This window comes from Sapajus apella, unplaced genomic scaffold (genome assembly GCF_009761245.1).
Source record: "Sapajus apella isolate SASKATOON/1434 unplaced genomic scaffold, GSC_monkey_1.0 scaffold30, whole genome shotgun sequence".
NCBI lineage: Eukaryota > Metazoa > Chordata > Mammalia > Primates > Cebidae > Sapajus > Sapajus apella.
Window position 1 is genome coordinate 22,455,520 of NW_022436970.1, and position 18,704 is coordinate 22,474,223.

The window sequence follows — 18,704 nt, forward strand, 5'->3', positions numbered from 1 at the left end:
GAAGGGCAGAGACGTGGCCATGCCTGGACGCCAGGCCAGCCTGCCCTGGCCCTTGATTAAGGCGACTGCAGCCCAGGGGTGAAGGGCAGAGACGTGACCGAGCCTGGACGCTGGGCCAGGCTGCCCTAGCCCTTGATTAAGGCGATTGCAGCCCAGGGGTGAAGGACAGAGACGTGGCCGAGCCTGGACGCCGGGCCAGCCTGCCCTAGCCCTTGATTAAGGTGATTGGGCCTCAGTAATGACGGTTTCTACCACATGGGACTGTCGTGGAGGATACAGTAGGGGTGTTGGCTGAGACCCTGAGATCAAAGGTACTGATGCCACAGAGTCTGGAGAGAAAGTGGCCACCCCTGCGGGATATGCAGAACCAAGTGGCCCAGATCTGGCTGCCACTTCTCAGCACTGCCCTTAGCAAGCAAGATGCCCAGAGCTCAATAGGGGATGAAGAAAGCAGGCTTTTTGTGTGATTGTTTTAACAGTACTGAATATACATAAATCCTTACAGACTGAGCATAAGGATGGAAGAGTACAACTGTGTGGGACCCCACGCACTAGCCGGTTTCAGGCAATTCCTATTTATTGTGGAGTCCGCCCGCATTTTCTCCTCATTCCTACACCACCAAAACCCTAAATCATCTTTCTTTGCTTTTTCTTTGTGTCATACATGCAAATTCTTTTCAACTCAAGACAAGACAAAGTTAGCTCTGTGGAATTCATTTTGTTTTCTGCGTAGGATGCATCCTGTGAATACCCTGCAATGCTCATTTGCCCTACCCTTTCTGCACCTGCCCCCATCTTTTCCTACGATGCAGTTCTCCTGCTGTGATCTTTTCCCTGCCTCATTCCAGAGCCCATAAGCAAGAATTTTCTGTGTTTGGCATCTGGAAGTAGAATTTCTGAGCCACAGGTTGTAAATATCTGCAACCTTGCCACATTAACCCAACCAATGTTCATCCTGATTTCACACATTTACATTCCCGCCAGGGACGAGCTCTGGATCTCCATATTTTAATGCTGATTTCATGCCTGCTAACCCAACATCCATTCTGCAGCCCATGGATCAAGGAGTCATTTCGACTTTTGAGGATTATTATTTAAGAAATATAGGAAATGTATACATAACCACAGAGTGCTACTCGGCCACAAAAAGAATAAAATCCTGTCATTCTCTGCATCATGGATGAAACTGGAGGACAGTATGTGGAGTGAAATAAGCTAGAAAAGAAGGTTGAAACGCTGCATGTGCTTTACTCCTGTGTGGAAGCTCTAAAAAGTTTATCTTGTAGAAGTAAAAAGTAGAACAGAGGGACCTAGCGGCTGGGAAGGGCAGGAAGAAGGGAGGGATAGGGAGAAATTTGCTAAAGGATACGAGATTACAGTTTGATAGGAAGAATAAATTCTAGGGTCTGATTCTACTGTAGGATGACTAGAGTAACACATTATACAGTTTCAAATAGCTAGGAGGATATTAAACTTTTCCAACATGCAGAACTGCGAAATGTCTCAGATGATGGACACACAATTACCCCGATCTGATCATCATATTTTATGTGTATCAAACATCACTATGTGCTCCATAAATGTGTAAAATTATTATTTGTTAATAAATACACAAATACATTTAAAAAATGTCAAAAAGGAATACATGCAGAAAAAGAAAGACATTTCATTAGGCTGCTGTAAATAGTGATTCATCTGATGGGTCTGGGCAAGATGAAACCAGGAAAGGATTCATCATTTTAGACGCCAGTAGAAACGTTTGGGAGTTGTGGGTCGGGATCAAAATATGAACATTCACAGGAGTTTCAAAAAGTTTATTTCAGTTCTCCTGGATGATTTTGCAGGGTTCAGACCTTCCGTGGAGGAAGTGATTGCAGGTGTGGAAATCGCGTGAGAACTGAGAGAAGTGGGGCCTGAAGAGGGGACTGAATTGCTGCAATCTCATGATAGACTTGAAAGGATGAAAAATCGCTTCTTGCAGATGAGCTAAGAACGTGGTTTCTTAAGTGGAATGTACTCCTGGTGAAGGTGTTGCGAACATTGTTGAACTAACAACAAAAGATTTAAAATACTACGTAAGTTTAATTGGGTGAAGTGGCGGAGAGCTTTGAGAGATGGACTCCAGCTTTGAAAGGAGTCCTACTGTGGGTAAAATGCTATCAGGAAGCCTTGCATGCTGCAGGGAAATCTTTCACAAAGGCACAATTAATGTAGCAAACTTCATTGTCACCTTATTTTAATAAAATTCCGCAGCCACCCAACCTTCAGCAGCCATCAACGCCGAAGCATCTCCACCACAAAAGATTAGGACTTGCTGAACGCTGGGATGAATGCCAGCATTTGCATCAATAAAATACTTAATTAGGGTGTGTACATTGTTTTGTAGGCACAGTGCTGTTGCATTGCTTTATAGACTGCAGTATACCATAAACACAACTTTAAATGCACTGGGAAACAAAACCCTTGTGTGACTGGCTTTGCTGTGATGTTTGCAGGGGTCTGGAATGGAACCCACAATATATCTGAGGTCAGCCTGCATGCTGTTCCTTATGTTCAAATCTACTTATGTGTCTTTCAGATTTTTATCAACTTCTGTTTATTTGTTTTTGCTTTACCTTTCCTGTTAAGAGGACTCCAAGGCATTTTCTTCTCCGTTTGGTTGCTATTCTTGCTAGCAGTATCTTTTCTTTCCTTGTACTTTCCAGCTGGTTTCTATGTCCCTGGATGGTGACGTGTTGACCATTACAGAGGGATGACTGATTTCTGTACTTCATTTTGTCCTGTGAGCTTACTAACTTTTTATCCTTTGTAGTAATTTTTCAGTGGATTATGTCGGATCATATATGTATAAATGCAACCTGCAAAAAAGAGCTTAATATATTTTACTTGTTTTTACTAGCTTTTGGAGATCCAATTTCTTTTTTTGTCTAGTTGATTTAGCAAATATTTGCAGTAGATACTAACAGTGATAGTGGCTATTCTTGTCTTTTTTCTGAGTTGAATGAAAGTATTTCCTTTGACTCACAGTAAGTGAAATCCAATACCTTATTTGATATTTAATTTTTTAAAATTAAGGATAGACATGTTTTGTCAAGAGTTTTCAATATCCATAGAGATTGTCCGACAACTTTTTGTTCTCAGACCTACTAATATGGATAACAGAACAGATTTCCTAATGCCCCTTTGCATCTCTGGAATACACTTTCTCTGGTCATGGGGTGTGCCGTCGGATTCTGTTTGCTAAACTTACAGAAGGTCCCTGTGGGCACCTATATGGTCAGAGGAACATCGGGGTGCAGCGATGCTTCAGCTATCTCTGAGGACCCAACCAGACTCAGACCCCTCAAGAGTCCCTGATTTTTAGAAGGTGCCTTGTTACGTTGCTTTCTGATACCTGCCAGATCTCCGCCTTCAGGTGTCCCCTTCCTCCTCTTCCCTGCAGCCCTTGGACTTTCATCTAAGCTGATGCTGCCTTCAGTGGGTCCTTCTTGGGGTGGTTCTCTCCTGACTGTGCTTGGTCTTGACAATTTCTGAAATCTCTGTACCCCTCTTCTCACCTGTTAGCATGTCCTTGGCTCCCTTTAGGATTTATGGAAATGTTCTTGGGCTTTGTTGCTTTTGGCACCCCTTACATGTGATTGACAGTCCACAGATTTATTTTGTGTTAATTGGGTTGGTGGGCAATTTTTTCCTGTCTTTCTTCTTGCTGTTTGTGTGGTTAGAGGAGAAGTGAGTGGATTCGGAAGGATGCTTTCTGCATGTTTCTAGTGGAAACATGTGACTGAGAAAGCATTTTCAGGGGGGTGAGCTCTGTGCTGAGTACCCCTGTTCAGGGGCTGGAGGAGGCTCCTAATCCCTTCCTCAAGGAGGTACTTTGAGTGTGGGAAGCCCCCAGGGGAGAAGCCAGGGGCTTCCTCCTTCCCCACAGCTCAGAGAGGGGTTTGGGGGAGACAAATAGAACTTGGTAGGGGTTCCTGTGGGCAGTGGGGCACAGGTTGAGTGGGCTTGCTTTCTTTTAGGTGAGATAGATCCACACACACCTCTGCTCACATGCGCAGCTGTCTTCTGGATTAAAATTCTCCTATCATTTGCTGCTTGCTCTTTTGCATTAGCCCCTGAATTACTGAATCCAATCAGCTCAGTTCCCTGACACTGTTCTGGACTCCTGTCTCCTAGCTCATGCCATCCTATAAAATCCATTTATTCTATTACTCTGATTTTTTAAAAGAAGTAACTCTGCACATGCATGATTCAAATAACTACTTTCCATAACTTGAAAGGGGTTTGGATTTTTCCCTGGCTATGTAAGTATGTAAGTTGTGTTTTTCTTACAGATGGCTGAGAATTGAGTTCATATCATTCCCATAGTTTGTCATTCCCACAGATTCACGATCCATTGTAGACAGCATGCATGCAGAGATATGAAGGAGTGTGGTCTAAATGTAAAAGCCATCCTCATGCAGTTCCCTGCCAGAGCTGTCACTCCCCGCTCCAGGTCTTTATTCCTAGCTGTCCTTGTGATGAAAAGTCAATGTGTCATGACCCACGTGTCACTCAATAGGGTGCAGTGTGTCATCCTTATCTCAGGCCTCACTGGAGTGGAGGGAACTGTTTCACCTTCTCCTCGCTGTTGAGTGGAGCCATCTGTCTGTCTAGTCTTTGTGTTAGAACAAGAACAACTCAAACTGTATTATGAATAGAACTTAAGGAAAATAGAGATGATCAAGAGGAGACAGTATTCCTTTCATTTTAACATTTTTTTTGCAGCGCAAAGAGGTAATTATATATAATTTCAAGTAAAATTTCAGAATTTCTGAAAAGAATATCCAAGCAATGGATGAAAACAAATATATTTTATGAAAATTTTCTTGGAATAAAAGAGCTGACAATATCAGAAGGGCACTCTGTGTACCTAGGAAAATCAGCACAAAATTAACAATCCTCACATATAATCTCAGAAAATGGTTGACTTTCAATAAAAGGAGAACAGCAATGATCCACTGGCCACCTACAGATAAACAAATGTAAAATAGCATCTAATGCTCACCTTCAGCCTTTGTGCCATTGTTTCTCCAGTGATTTTGGGTGTCTGAAGTGAGTTATCAGAAAGAATCTTCGGGAACATTCCATGGGAACAAAACTCTCTGAGTTCTTGCCTGTTCACATTCCTTTTTATGTCCCTTTCTTCTTGAAAGTTAATTCAGCTGTATGTGAAACTCTCTCACATTTTCTTTTCTAGAGCATCTTTTTTTAAATTTCTGAGACAGAGTTTTGTTTTTTGGCCCAGGCTGGAGTGCAATGGCACAATCTTGGCCCACTGCAACCTCCGTCTCCTGGGCTCAAGAGATTCTCCTGTTTCAGCCCCCTGAGTAGCTGGGATTACAGGTGTGCACCCCCACGCCTGGCTAATTTTTGTACGTTTAGTAGAGGCAATGTTTCACCATGTTGGCCAGGCTGGTCTCCAACTCCTGACCTCAGGTGATCCACCAACCTCGGGCTCCCAAAGTGTTGGGATTACAGGCGTAAGCCATTATGCCCAGCCTTGAGCATCTTAAATATGTGACTCCACTGTCTTTGACATAAAGTATCACTGTTGAAAGTCTGATGTCAACCTGATGATTTTCTTTCCTATATAAGTCACTTCATATTGTTGGTGTTAGTATTGTTCTTGTGAAATTTTGTAGGCATATTGTGGAATAAAGAACATACATTCCTATGTAGGTTAATCATCTTGACAAAAATGTATCAGTCTTTTCCAGATAGTTACCTCGGCTTCTGGCATTTGATATGATAATTATTTAGATACAGTACGTACAGTACGGTCATGAATTTATAAAATATGTTTAAGTAACTACTGTCTGATTGAAAAAATATTTTGTGGAAGCATTTTACTAAGAATTTCTTTTTTGGAAGTGCTTTGTTTATATAATTTAAAATACACCTTTTCTACGGGATACTAATTCAAATAGCACTTAGGAATACAGGCTTCAAATGAAAATAAAATGAAATGATTCTTTATCGAAGCATTGCAAGTATGCCATTTTAAATGACTAAACCTCACTTTCTTTTTCTTTTTTATTATTATACTTGAAGTTCTGGGGTACATGTGCAGATCCTGCAGGACTGTTACATAGGTATATACATGCCATGGTGGTTTGCTGCATCCATTCCCCTGTCATCTACATTAGGTATTTCTCCTAACGTGATTCCCCCCCCAATCCCCCCACACCCTGCTATCCCTCCCCTAGCACTGCCACCCCCAACAGGCCCTGGTGTGTGATGTTCCCCTCCCTGTGTCCATGTGTCCTCATTGTTCAACACCCACTTATGAGGGAGAACATGTGGTGTTTGGTTTTCTGTTCCTGTGTCAGTGTGCTGAGAATGATGTTTTCCAGCTTCATCCATGTCCCTGCAAAGGACATGAACTCATCCCTTTTCATGGCTGCATAGTATTCCATGGTGTATATGTGCCACATTTTCTTTATCCAGTCTATCACTGATGGGCATTTCAGTTGATTCCACGTCTTTGCTATTGTAAACAGTGCTGAAATGAACATATGTGTGCATGTGTTTTTATAACAGAACAATTTATAATCCTTTGGGTACATACCCAGTAATGGGATTGCTGGGTCAAATGGAATTTCTATTTCTAGATCCTTGAGGAATCACTACACTGTCTTTCACAATGGTTGAACTAATTTACACTCCCACCAACAGTGTAAAAGTGTTCCTATTTCTCCACATCCTCTCCAACATCTGTTGCCTCCAGATTTTTTGATGATCGCCATTCTAACTGGCATGAAATGGTATCTCAATGTGGTTTTGATTTGCATTTCTCTAATGACCAGTGATGATGAGCATTTTTTCGTATGTTCGATGGTCACATAAATGTTTTCTTCTGAGAAGTGTCTGTTGATATCCTTCACCTAGATTTTGATGGGGTTGGTTTTTTTTTTTTTTGTAAATTAGTTTAAGTTCTTTGTAGATTCCAAAATTGTGCTGTGAAGGAGACTGTCTTTCCTCATATTAAATAAATATTTTATTAGAAATGACAAGAGCCAGAAGCCCTGGATTTGAATGAAGATTTTTTCAAGCAGAACAGTTATTTATTCTTTCTGTTCTTTAGTTTTCTCATCTGCAAAATGGGAATAATCATAGCACCTAGGTCACAAGATCATTATGTTAATATACAACAGTATTTTAAATGGGGCCAGTGCAAAGTAAGCCCTATATAAATATTTTCTTTGCTAATTGTGATGGCAATAGTGGTGATGATGGCAATAGTGATGATGATGATGGTGATGATAAGAATCATGGTAACGGTGGTGATGGTGATTTGATGATGGCAGTAGTGATGGTGATGTTGGTGGTGATTAGAATCATGGTAACGGTGGTGATGGTGATTTGATGATGGCGACGGTGATGAGGATGGTGGTAAATATGTCTCCTTTCAGGATTTTATCTATTTCTAGGTAGTGTCTACTCAAATTGCTACTATGGGCTTCACAGTGCCTCATACCAACAAATTAAAAAGTTTATTTATTTATTTATTTTTGGTTAGTAAGGTTTTTTGTGTATACAAACTGAATTTGCCTAATTAAAGTTCAAATGCATTTCTTAAAGTAAAATAAGGGTAAGATATTAGAATGTAAATATCCCCTGTTTTCCTCAATTAAAATAAGAAATAAATATTAAGCCTTATTTTAATGTTAGATTTCGTTTTAGATAAACATTTTACCTCATGTAAAACTGTTATTGTTAGGCAACTATGTGCAATAATAATACTTCTTATACTTAAAAGAGATAGTTGGTCAAGAAAGTTCAGAATCCTTCATAGCAATTTGAAATGTTGAATGCTATAGTATGTCATCCTGCTGTGATTATTAAATCCTAAATGTGTTAAAGGAAACATTTCTTTACTACATAGCCTATTCCAGCTAACACTGATTTATCACATAAACCCAAGAACTCCCAGAATGGCTTTCATTCCCATTTTAAACAGTGGATTTCTCATGTTTCCACTTATCACAGTACTTCTTAGGGAGACCCTGTTAATGCTAATAGATTTACCTAGTATCTTTCTCTGGAAACCAATGAGCACACTATCAACATCATCCAATTTGTCTGATACATCTCTGGGATAACTAAGAACTAGAAGTGGTATTTCCATTTCAGACATCAAAACATAAAGGCTAGAAAAAATATTGAGAGTTTCTCTGTTTCACATGAAGAGAGCATAAGCCAGAGCATCCAGATGAGAAGTTAAGACACTTGGCAAACTTCTGCATCTTCAGTTTATGGATGTGTGAAATGTGGTTGTTGTAAAACCAGTATTCATATTTGAGATAAAAGAGATGCTAGGCTTTGCTTCTTTATTAACAGGTATTCAATTACAATGATAGCTACAGAATCCTACTCATTATTGCTCAAACCCTAACTGAAACAGCGCTAAATGATATGAGTATAAATTCCATCAGGAATTCCTGAAGTGTTAATTTGGCGACTAATGACTCAGCTCCCATTGTCTCCATAGGCACTTCCATTTTCAGGACAATGGCGGCTCCCCCTCCCCAGCAGCTGTGCAAGGGGACTCCCTGCTTCGCTTCCTTTCCTTCTGCTGATGTTTCTTTTCCATCTTCCATTGTGTTGCCTTCTGGAGTCCAATGCATGGCTCACAACCCATGTATGATTGTGCTGGGCAATTCCATCATACAATTGTATTTCTATTTCTACCTTTGTAAATAAGACACATACACCAGAACAGATAGGACTGTGGGGATGGTGAATAGGGGCTATGCCAGTTAAGTGGAAGAAACTATGACTGGCCGTGATTAAGGACTCAAAATTGTATTTCTATTTGCTAATTGAGCCATATAGATGATCTTAATCAACTTCATGTTACTGACGAAGCTGGCCCCTCACAATAGGAGGTCTGTCTTTGATTGGTGTCATAAAGCCAGTGCACAAACAGAAAGGTGAGTGTCAAGCAGTACAGGCTTTATTTGACGGCCATGGAATTGAGGTGGGAGCACAGCTCACAGATGAACGTCTCAACCAGCATGGGATGAGGGGGTTAAAATATAGGGTTTCTTTAATGAAGGGGTTGGACACTAAAAGGAAGGGGAAGAATATCCATGTCTTTTCCAGAAATGGGAAGTGAACTTTCCCGGCCACAGTGCTGCCTTCCTTTTTGTCCTTATATGGCTGCTCCAGTCATTGTCATGGGGATTGTCAACTGTCATGGTGCTGGTGGGAGTGTCACTTAGCCCGGAAATGAGATGGTAATGAAGCCTGAGGTCTTTTTGAAATGGTTTGCTTGGCTGTCTGGGCTCTAACCAGTTTCAGCTGGTGTGGTTACAAAGGGAATTTTTGTTATCACAGGCATCCGGTTTCTTAAAGATAAGCAGAGTTACAGTAGGGTAGAAATGCAGCTATTACAGGGGCGCTACACCACGCGACAAATCCCCTTTTATCTGTGTTCACTCCCATTCTTAAGGAGTTCTGAAGGGCAAAGGTTCATCTTCTATACATTCTTCAAGCTGAATTTGGGTGTTGACCTGGGGCTCATTAGAGGAGTGAAATTTTCACCAGTTATCTCCTGGATGGAAGCCTAGCTGTTCATATCCCTTCATGACCTCAATTTGCTTAGACACAAAAGAGACCAGACAGTTGGCCGAACGATAAGTCAGATGACTACTGTGTGGCGTGAAGTGAAAACCGGTGTTCATTTTCATGGAGGCACTTGGGAAAAATAACACAATTTTTTGGATCATATCAATAATTTCAAAATAATTTTTATTTATCAAAGGGCACTAAATCTGTGTGAACTTAAAGAGCATGTGGACTTAATTTATGAGTACTCATTACTTATAAACCATTTGTTAGTATGCTAGACATAACATACAACATAATACACATGTACACACACACACACACATAAATATCCAATAGCTTTTTTTTTTTTTTTTTTGAGACAGAGTGTCTTGTCACCCAGGCCGGAGTACAGTGGCGTGATCTTGGCTCACTGCACCCTCTGCCTCCCAGGTTCAAGTAATTCTTCTGCCTCAGCCTTCCAAGTATCTGGGATTACAGGTGCCCACCACCATGCCCAGTTAATTTTGGATTTTCACTGTACACGGAGTTTCTCCATGTTGGCCAGGCTGATCTGGAACTCCTGACCTCAAACGACCTGCCCACCTCAGCCTCCCCAAATGCTGGGATTACAGGTGTAAGCCACCACATCTGGCCCCAGTAGCTTTTACTTTGGAATTTTAGCCATGAGACAGCACTACTAACTCACCATTTTATCAAAGATAGTGGGATCAAAATCATTCTTATCACAAAATTGGAACTTGTTTATGTGGCTAAGCTTTGTTTGCACCAATAGATAATCAAGGACGGCCGAGGACCAAAATTCCAGTCAGGCGGTTCCTATGGCAGTTTGGTTTATTAGGAAAGAGCCTATTTTACCATTTTCCCTTCAGTTTAAAATGAGTTTCTATTTCCATTTCAGTTAGACCGTAAATAATAAGACTAATCACAGCACCAGCAACTTGGTGGATACAAAGCAGGCAGAGAAAAAAAGAGAGCAAGACTGAGCTTTAGAAAGCTCTACTTAACTCTATGGTTGCAGGTTCACCATTGGAGCTCTGGATTTTCCTTACTATGCACAAAACCTACACTGACGATTGCACCCAGGCATCCCTTCCCAAAGGCCAGCTGCGTGTCCCTGGAACCCTGTCCCAGCGGCTCCCACACAGGTGTTTTAACCTCAGAACGAAAATTTCCTCCAGTCCACTGCAGGTGGTGTGATGTGCCGAGAGGGATCCGATGCTGCTTGTGCTCAGACTGTGCCACAGAAAGACACCTGAGGAAGCTGCTGGTCTGCGCTCTGCCAACCTGTGCGCTCTGCAAAGGCTGTGAAACACAGAGAAGGAGAAAGTCTTCCAGACTTACGCGGATTACAGAGACATGACAGCTGGATCCTGGGTTTTATTTTGCCATAAACAACAGTCTGGAACAATTAGAAAAATCAGGAAAATGGCTTTAGTTTTGTAGCAGAATTGTTTTAGTGTTACTTTCTTAATTTTTATGATTGCACTGTGATGATGTTCAATTGTTTGCAGGAAATACATGCTGAACTATTAAACATTCAGAGAGGGAGAGAAAATGATAAAGCAAATGCAATAAAATGGTAATAATTGGGAAACGTAAGTAACGGATTTGATAATTTCTGTATAATTGTTTGGAAAAAATTTAAAGTCTGAAATTATGTGAAATCACCTTATTTGATCATTAGTAGACAATTAATTTACTTCTGCTGTTTGCAGTTTTTGAAGAGAAATTAGTAAATAGATTCACAAACTCCAATATGAATTGAATTAAATAAAATTCTTAATGAAATTTATGGCACTGTATGTACATTTAAGGACATATATGTATATGTGCGTAACTACCTCAAACTTCATTGAGAGAGAGAATAACTTGCCTTAATACTTATATTTACAAACTAATATATGTATATATTCTTTATAATGTTGTCATCTTTAAGAACAATATTTAAATTTGGGTTTTAGTCTGGTTTTAGGATCTAAGCAAACTAGGGTTGGTCCAAGTTTTATAGTAAATAGAAAATAGTAGTGTCTACAATCCCTTAGGAGGTTCATGTAAGGTTAAAGTATTTTTTTTATTGCATTTTAGGTTTTGGGGTACATGTGAAGAACATGCAAGATTGTTGCATAGGTACACGCATGGCAGTGTGATTTGCTGCCTTCCTCCCCTTCACCTATATCTGGCATTTCTCCCCATGCTATCTCTCCCCAACTCCCCAACCCCTCGTCCCTCCCTCATTTCCCCCCAACATAAGGTTAAAGTATTTATGTTGATAATAGTTCAATTTAAAAACAGTTGTTCTCACCAGGCGAGGTGGTTCACGCCTGTAATCCCAGCACTTTGGGAGGCCGAGGCGGGTGGATCACGAGGTCAGGAGCTCGAGGCCAGCCTGACCAAAATGGTGAAACCTCATCTCTAAAAAAAAAAAAAAAAAAAAAAGTTGTTCTCTGTGTAAAGCTTGCTGTAGACAAGGTATGATGAAGTGTAGTTTTCACAGGTTTCTTGCTTTTCTTTTTTTATTTCACATTCAGATGCTCTCAGGTCAACACTGTGAGGTCCCTTGTGAGGCGGCCTGGATCCAGTCTCACTCCTTCTGGGCTTCTTTCTCTGCTAATGTGAAAATGGGCCTAATGATTCAAGGATGCACACCTGTAGACAAATGAGAAACTTTTTTGGAAATGCCTTAAACCCTCAGAGACATTTTTCCAGTGGAATGCTAACCAGCACAGCAGCCCAGCAGGGTAGGCAAGATTTCTGGTACACTTAAGTCAAATGAAACGCTAATATAGAATGACCGGCATATATTTTATTCTGATCTGACTTTATGTAATTAAGGCTACTTCTGCTGTGTACGTATCAATGCATGGCTAAATTTTCAGGGTATTATATTACTTTTACATAGTAAGTTCTGCTATGGTTGCAGCACAAATTTGAAGTTTCTTTTCCATATTTTATTACTTTTCACACTTATACATTATTTTTAGACACATAAAATCTGTCATTGGAGATATTATGCACTGAATACATAAACTAGAACAGCAGGTGGGAACACAGCCCTGAAAAGATTCCTGCTGTGAAAAATGTTGCTTTCTCTTCAGATTGCTAGCACCCCAGGAAACCACTTGTCTTGATGTATATTCAAAATAATTGCAAATATGTAAACCCTTTAATCAACGTACAAGGAATAGAAAACTGTGCTTGTCTAAAACATAAGTTTATCAGCTGTAGCTGGCTTCGTCTCCTGACTAACATCTGGAAAACAAACTTTAACTTTAACGGAGGTTCTAAATGTCTCTGAATATGAAGTCTTTATAACAGAACTATTCAGATGATCATATTTTCTTTTATTTTTGTATGGACATTTAGTGGCACATACCTTAGATCTTTTAAATTCTCAGCTTTTCTCAGCTGGCTGATCTATAAAATGAAGAAGCTGATGTTGAATTCTGGAACAGCTACCCTGTTTAAAATGCTATCTTTGGCCCTGTCTTGCAGGCGTATCCAGAAACAGAAGTGGGTGGGAGCTTTTCTGCAATAAACTTGTAGTGTATTTGGGAGGTGAGGCATAAACTTTGGAAGCATTAAGGAGTCCCATAGAAGCACATGCAATGATGACAAAGACTTTGTTTGTGAAATTCAAGCCATGATTTCAAACAGAGACTGAAAATGTCCTGCACTTATCTCTAGACTTGACCCAAGGAACATCCTTTCCTGGTGTCGCCTGGCAGAGAATTCAGGGGCCCTGTCGTATGATGAAGAACCAGGCTGGTGCAGGCAGATCGGAGACCCAGAAGATTCCCAGGCCTGGAGTGGAAACGCTCTAGATGGCTGATCAGAAAGGACAGTACTGCCTGCAATCCCAGCACTTTTGGAGGCCGAGGTGGGAGGATCACTTGAGTTCAGGAGTTTGAGACCAGCCTGGCCAACATGGTAAAACCCCATCTCTACTGAAAATACAAAAAATAGCCACAATCCATTAGGAGGCTCACATAAGGTTAAAGTATTTATGCTGATAATAGTTAACTTTAAAAATAATTGTTGTCTGTGTAGAGCTTGCTGTGGACACGGTTATGATGAAGACAAAGTGTGGTTTTCAGGTTTCCTGCTTTTCTTTATTCCACATTCAGATGCTATCACATCAACACTGCAAGTTCTCCTGTGAGGCGGCCTGGAGCCAGTCTCACACCTTCTGGGATTCTTTCTCTGCTCACGTGTTTTTAGTTCTAATCCATTACTACGTGGGTTCTCCTCGCCGTGTTGCCTTCCTTTCCTGTGGCCTTCTCTCTAGCAGTGAGAAACCTGGCTCCACCCACCCCCAGCCACCAGCCGTTCACGTCACTGTTCAATTTCGGTACATCCACAGCAGTTTCAGAATCGTTACCCTGTGTCCCCACGGGAAACAACCTGTCCACTTGGGCACAGTACTTACACGCAGTCCATTTTGCTTTTAGTCTTTCAGACTCTGCTCACTCCCAAAGTTTCTTAGGTCAGCACCTTTCCCCCTTCTCCTTCAGTGAGGTTTCACACATTTTCATGCGATAAGACCCACTAACACCAAGCTGTCGTGATTAATTTACCCCTATCTGATTCTTGTATTTAACATGTAATCTCGTAAACAACATGGAGTTGAGTCTTATTTTTTGTTCATTCCTTCCCTAATGTTCTTTTTTTCATGCAGAGGCAAGTTTCTAATACTATTTTGCTGCCTGAAGAACTACTGCCATTTTTTGGAGCACAGGACTACTGGAGATGATTTCTCTGTTTTTGAGGTCAGAGAAAGTCTTTCTTCTCCTCCATTTTGAAGGATAACTTTGCTCCATATAGAATTTTAAGTTGGTATTTCTTTTACTTTCAACCGTTTAAATATTTCACTCTATTTCCCACCTGAACAATTTTGTGCTAATGCGAAGTACACTGCAATTCTTACCCTCCTTTCTCTGTAGTTAAGATTTCCCCTTCTCTGCTTTAACAAGATTTTCTCATTGTCTTTAATTTACTATGGTTTGAATATGATAGGCCTGTGTGTGGATTCTTTTTTGTTTTTAATATGTGTGTTGCTTCACATTCTCTAACATTGTGTGTCTGTGGTTTGGTGTGTGTTATTCACTATGGAAAGATTTTGGCAATTATTAATTCAAGTATTTGTTTTGCTTAGTTCTTTCTCACCCCCCTAGTATTCCATTTAGGTGTCCGTGATACTTTTGAATTTGCCCCATAGGTCTTGGGGATTCTGTTCTCTATGTTTCATTATTTTCTTCTACATGTTTTGATTTAGGAAGCGTCTGTTGACCTATCTGCAGTCTCAATGATTTTTTGTATTTTTTGTTTTGTTTTGTTTTTGAGACAGAGTCTCATCTCTGTCACCCAGGCTGGAGTGCAGTGGCATGATCTTGGCTCACTGCAACCTCCACCTCCCAGGTTCAAAGGATTCTCCTGCCTCAGCCTGCTGAGTAGCTGGGATTATAGGCATGTACCACCACGCCCAGCTGATTTTTTGTATTTTAAGCAGAGAAAGGGTTTCACCATGTTGGCCAGGCCGGTCTTGAACTCCTAATCTCAGGTAATCTCCCTGCCTTGGCCTCCCAAAGTGCTGGGATTACAGACATAGTCATACTTATTTTAAAGTCCTTGTATGATAATTCCCATGTGTGTATCGTATCTGTGTCTGGTCCTGATAATTAATCATCTCTAGCCTTTTGGCACCTGTGGTAAATTCTTTTGAAAGCCAGGCATTGTATTGCATCACAGGAACTGAGGGACATGCACTTTTAGTGTGAGGATAGCCAGGTGTCTGCTACAGCCGTAGTTCCTGGAGACTTTAAAATCCTCCAATGTCCATGTCTTTGCCTCCTCTCTTGACTTGGTTCTGTTCTTCAGAGCACCTTGGAGCTCCTTCAGCTGGAATCCACTGTTATGGCCAGCCCAGCTGGTGTGGGGGTAAGGCGCTGGGGAAGGGAGCATTCCATATCCTCCGGATTAAATCTCAGCATTTTGTTGGCCTGTTTCTTGAAGCCCCAGCTTCCACACTCTCAGTGTTCACCAGTGGTGCAGATTTTCCTGTTTCCTACTCACCTCCTTGGCTGCAGTGCCCCCCAGTCTATTTCCTTAAGGCCCTTGCTGTGTTGGCTTTGTTTTATATACATGTGTGTGTGTGTGTGTGTGTGTGTGTGTGTGTGTATGCCTATAGGTAAGACAAGAAGACTAGAGGTTCCAGAGTGGGAGGGCATTCTTCCCACCTGGTATAAAGCTCTCACAGAGTCTTTCTTCCTGGACAGTAAGCTTTTGCTATAAAGAAGGTTCTGGGTGAATTTCACCGAGATCACTCTTCCTCTCTCTCTGCTGAAGCCATGAGGAATCTTCCATGGATTTCTGTTGTGAGAACTGGTAGGATATCTGTGTGGAAAGTGATAACAGTAGGTGTCTGCTTCTGCAGACCCCAGATACTGGTGTGTGTGCTCAGCCCCAGCAATTCACCAGAGTGGCCGTTTACATGTTCCTCCCAGTTCATCTCTCCAGTGGCTTCTCCTTTAGGTGAGAAGGTGAGAACTGTCTCCAAGATGTCAAGGAGGTACTTTGCCCTGTAATCTCAGTCTCTGACGGCTCTAAGAAAAGTCATTGATTTTTTTTTTTTCCGTTTGTCAAGTTATTTTCTTATTGTAAGGTTGGGAGTGATGACTTATACGCCCTTTATATGTCAGAGCTTCACAATTCTGTTTCCAGGGTCATGCTTAGATTTCACTTTTAGGCTTATGCTAACCTCATAAAAGGAATTAAAAATGCTACTTTTTTTTCCCTAAAAGACAAATATAATTTTGTTTTTGAAGTTAATATTTAAATTTATATTTAAACTTGGGGTTATGAGATAAAAATATTACTAAATAATTAAAAATACTAAAGCTGTGTTTATTTCTTTTAATATCTGGTTTGATAATATGACTTCTAAAATAATTTAAAAATCTATATTTGATTGAGGCTTTTTTTGGCTTTCCCTGGAATTTAGTTTGTTGTTCTAAGCATATTTTTTGATAATTTTTTAAATACTTGTGCTGAAATTTCACATTGAATTACCACACAGACTGTAGGAAAAACTCTAGGGTAATTTTGATAATTGATGCAGATGAATGAAGTTTAACTTCCTGGCAGAGCATCTTTCTGTTCATTTCGTTTCACTTTAATCCAATTAAAAATATATATCCTAGTCTCCACCCTTGAACATTAATGAATTGACTCATTTTTTTGGGTACCTGTCATATACTGGGAACTGGAGATACAAAACTAATTAGGATTGTTTGCCTGATCTAAAGAAGGAGTAATCTTCTAGACAGATAGAGAAGGGAGAAAGAGAGGTGGACAGAGAGAGAAAGACAGACAGAGACATGGGGAGAGGCTGAGAGAAAGAGGGAGTGCCTGAGGCTGAGAGCAGGAGAGTCGTCTGGTAGATGCTGTAACTCAGCACAGGCTTTTCTGAAAAACAGTGAAGACAGACTTTAGCATGGGAAACTCTTGGGCATCCAGGGACAGCCCAGTGCAGTGATTTTTCTTGATGGAACTACTAAAGAGATGAGCAAGACTTTCACATTTGTACAAGAAGGAGAGAGACTCCTCAGGGAGTGTCAGTCTAGTGTGAGGCTGGAATGACGATTCATAGAAGTCAGCCATGGTGGGTGTGAGATTGGAGGAAACAGACAGGGATTGTGTTGCAGAAAGATTTGAATGCCATGAAAAGTAATTTGAGTTCCGTCTTGTAGGCAACAGGAAATTGTGCCTGTGTCTTAAGTCACAGAAGACTCTAGCCAGACTTTCACAGAAAAAGGACTCTTCCTGTTGTGGTAGCATCGATGAATAATACTTTTTTTCCAGGAGTTCAGTAGAGAGATATTAAAATATTTAACAAGGTGCTGATTCATACAAATATGCTGAAGGGATTTCCAAATTTTCTGGGAAGTTCTAATGTGTTGACAAATAAATTAGACCACTAAAGAAGTTTGTAATAAATGCTAATGCAATAGTAGAAAAAGAAATGTTATGTGAGAAAGGAATTGAGAAGAAATTTGTTCAGTTGCAAAATAGAAGGGGTTCATGCAGCAACATACCTTCATGTAGGTGAAACAAAGCTCCTTTTCTTTAGACAAGAAATATTCATTATGACTCTGAGCAGGTATTCTGCTGGTTTCTTGTGGGACGTTTGTGCAGCTGTGTGCAGGGGTGGTGACTGCAAGCCAGGCTCTGTGAGGCTTTGGTTGCCTCATTGAGCTCTCCGCTCCATGAGCTCAGGTACCCTACACCGGAAACAATGAGATCGGATGCCTGGGGGTTGGGTGGAGGGATGGGGGAGCAGCCCCTTGCCCAGTTTGCCTTTCTATAGTTGACTTTTAGAACAAACTTAATGTTTCACGGTCTAAAAGTGAATAAACAAATACAAAATCCACAAGTGTAGAAAAAGAGAAATATCAAAAGGAATAAAAACGGAATGAAATGAGTGAACTTAACGTTTTTCACATGAATGACCTTAGCATACTGCAGGGAGAGGAGAGTGAGTCTCAGCGGCTCTGGGGGGCCCTGAGCACCATGAGCACCCCGCTTGGGCTCTGCAAACACAGAGGTGTGGCTTAGAAGTGATGCAGCTTTTCATAAGAAAGTAAGTAAGCAGACTGTGGTACCGGGGATAATGTGAGTGGGGTAAGCCGAGAGGAAACCACCTGCTGTCGGACTGGGATCAGAGAGATCAATGTGAACTCATGATTTTTAACGCACATGTGTAGTATTTAAAAAATAGATAGATAGATATAGATGATAGATGGAAATGATACATAGATAGTGTGTGTCTATGTCTACATTTATGCATACACATTTCCTGTCTTCGCCCTGTATATACAAACATTTCCAGTAGCAGCGAGCATGCCCAGCACTCAATTCTGGCTTGTAAATATTGTTCTTTAGTAAAAGTAACCTGGGTTCCTTAGAGATGTGGCTGATGCTTGTGTTGGGGCAAGAAAGGCTCCAGCTGCCCCATTACCAGGTGGTTAGCAAGGGCTCATGAGAAGCAGGGGTCCCACTGGCCAAGTCTGGGACAGTTTGAGTGACAAACTAAT

At 40.9% G+C, this 18,704-nt stretch overlaps 1 pseudogene; it reads right to left on the reverse strand.

Annotated features, from left to right (window-relative positions):
• The window catches only part of LOC116561689, a 27,042-nt pseudogene extending 9,181 nt beyond the window's left edge, over positions 1 to 17,861 (reverse strand).
• Positions 17,862 to 18,704: the final 843 nt, after the last annotated feature.